The sequence below is a fragment of the Tachyglossus aculeatus genome, chromosome 10 (assembly GCF_015852505.1).
Source record: "Tachyglossus aculeatus isolate mTacAcu1 chromosome 10, mTacAcu1.pri, whole genome shotgun sequence".
NCBI classification, from domain to species: domain Eukaryota; kingdom Metazoa; phylum Chordata; class Mammalia; order Monotremata; family Tachyglossidae; genus Tachyglossus; species Tachyglossus aculeatus.
In genome coordinates this window covers 41,327,916-41,330,650 of record NC_052075.1, presented here as the reverse complement: position 1 = coordinate 41,330,650, position 2,735 = coordinate 41,327,916, and the positions used below count along the sequence as shown (strand labels likewise).

General features: G+C 43.5%; 1 non-coding gene across 1 annotated transcript; it reads right to left on the bottom strand.

The window, feature by feature from the left end:
• Positions 1–1,206: 1,206 nt before the first annotated feature.
• On the bottom strand, positions 1,207–1,344 carry LOC119933857. Its single transcript, XR_005452727.1, has one exon. It is a non-coding gene; the product is annotated as a small nucleolar RNA SNORA7 (small nucleolar RNA).
• Between the last annotated feature and the right edge of the window lie 1,391 nt (positions 1,345–2,735).

Below are 2,735 nucleotides of genomic sequence, written 5' to 3'. Positions count from 1 at the left end.
AATTTTTTCACCCTTCAATTTTATCCTTCTGGCATCTAAATAGCAGGGAGTAAATAACATGCACATTTAACAACTGAGACTCTGAATTAGGCCCACTGGACAGTTAATCCTTAGCTAAATGTTTTCTGGTGTTTCATATTATAACCTGCTTTATTAGAGAGGTTTTATAAGCAGCTACCCAGTAGCCCAAAACGAAGGTTTAGAATTTAGAAATTGATCTACCAACTTTCTAGCTAATCAGTTTGAGGACTTCCAGGCATTGGTCCCGGGCCAAGGAACCATGAAGCAGCATGACCTAGTGGAAAGAGCATGGGTCTGGAAGTTAGAAGACCTGGGTTCTAATCCTGTCCCTGCCAATTTTTTGGTGGGTGACCTTGGGCAAGTCACTTAATTTCTCTGTGATTAAGTTTCCTCAACTGTTAAATAGGGAGTCAATACCTGTTGTCCCTCCTATTTGGACTGTGATCCCTATGTGGGACAGGGACTGTGTCCATTCTGATTAACTTGTATTTACCCCAGTGCTTAGAAAAATATTTGACACATAGAATCTGCTTAACAAACATAATTATGATGATGAATAATACTGATATTAGTAATAATAATCAAGAGATATTCCGGGATGCCCCTCCAGGAGCTTCTTTCAAGTGGTACTCAATGGGGATGGCCACAAAATCAATCAATCGTATTTATTGAGCGCTGTGTGCAGGGCACTGTACTTAGCACTTGGGAAGTACAAGTTGGCAACATATAGAGACAGTGCCTACCCACACTGACTGTGGGCTCACAGTCTAGAAGGGGGAGACAGAGAACAAAACCAAACATACTAACAAAATAAAATAAATAGAATAGATATGTACAACAAAAGAAAGTCACATAGGAAGATCCATCTTGTTGGAACAAGGGTGAGTGCCATTTTCCATACTCCTTTTTATGAGCGCTCCTGCCAAGACACTCATAGAGACAGGAGATGTAAGGATCTTGTCTTGTCTTATGCTGTCAAGTCGTGCCTGACTCATAGCGATGCTATGGACACATCTCTCCCAGAATGCCCCACCTCCATCTGCAATTGTTCTGGTTGGGTATCCTTAGAGTTTTCTTGGTAAAAATACAGAAGTGGTTTACCACTGCCCCCTTCCGTGTAGTAAACTTGAGTTTCCACCCTCGACTCTCTCCCATGCCGCTGCTGCCCAGCACAGGGGAGTTTTGACTTGTGGCAGATTGCCTTCCACTCGCTGGCCACTGCCCAGGCTAGGAATGGAATGGGTAGGCCTCTACTTGACTCTCCCTCCCATAGTCGAGACTGGTAGAGTACTGGAAACTCTCAAGTTGTGACCTTGAGAGGGGAGACGTAAGGATAGAAAACACCTAAGGTGGACCTCACCATAGGATGGATTTTAGAAATCCAAATTTGATTTGGCTCAGGCCCTCCCCGGCCAACTTTACAAGCCCAAAATTTACAAACTCTAAATTTTCAAGTGGCCATGACAGCCTAGGTAACTTCATGAAGAAGTGACAGCCCCACAGAGGACCACCAGGCCCTTCTGACTGTGCGATCTTGTACCACACCCAAACACATTAGGGGCTGTATTTACCAATGCCCCCACACACGAACCTGAGTACAATTCCAGAATGCACTGCCCCTACTGAGAATTACAGAACCCTAATCAATAGTCAATAGGTATATTGACTTCTTGGTGTCTCATCTGTAAAACAGGGATTAAGACTGTGAGCCCCACCTGGGACAACCTGATAACTTTTTATCTACCAGCGCTTAAAACAGTGTTTGGCACATAGTAAGCACTTAACAAATGCCATCATTTTTCTTCTAGACTGTGAGCCTGTTGTTGGGTAGGGATTTATTCATTCATTCATTCATTCAATCGTATTTATTGAGTGCTTACTGTGTGCAGAGCACTGTACTAAGCACTTGGGAAGTACAAGTTGGCAACATATAGAGACGGTCCCTACCCAACAGCGAGCTCACAGTGTAGAAGGGGGAGACAGACAACAAAACAAAACATATTAACAAAATAAAATAAATAGAATAATAAATATGTACAAGTAAAATAGAGTAATAAATATGTACAAACATATATACAGGTGCTGTGGGGAGGGCAAGGAGGTAAGGCAGGGGGAATGGGGAGGGGGAGGATGGGGAGAGGAAGGAGGGGGAATAATAATGATGATATTTGTTAAGCGCTTACTATGCGCAAAGCACAGTTCTAAGCACTGGGGAGGTTACAAGGTGATCAGGTTGTCCCACTGGGGGTTCACAGTTTTAATCCCCATTTTACAGATGAGGTAACTGAGGCACAGAGACATTAAGTGATTTGCCCAAAGTCACAGAGCTGACAGTTGGCTGAGCCAGGATTTGAACCCATGACCTCTGACTCCAAAGCCCGTGCTCTTTTCCACTGAACCACACTGATTGTCTCTATCTGTTGCCAAATTGTACTTTCCAAGCACTTAGTACCGTGCTCTGCACACAGTAAGCGCTTAATAAATACGATTGAATGACTAGTGCATTCCCAAAATGCCTTGAATGTTGCCATTTTAAAAATCAATGCATTTCACCTAAGAAAATGGTAGTTGGAGGGTTACGGGGTTTGGTGGAGTGGGTCCATATCCAACCAAGACCAACTGGATTCAGCTATTTCAATTCATATCTGCGGCTTATGAGGAGAACCCATGTGGCTCAGAATCACAGTTCTGGTCTCTGCTTTGCCTATTGGGGA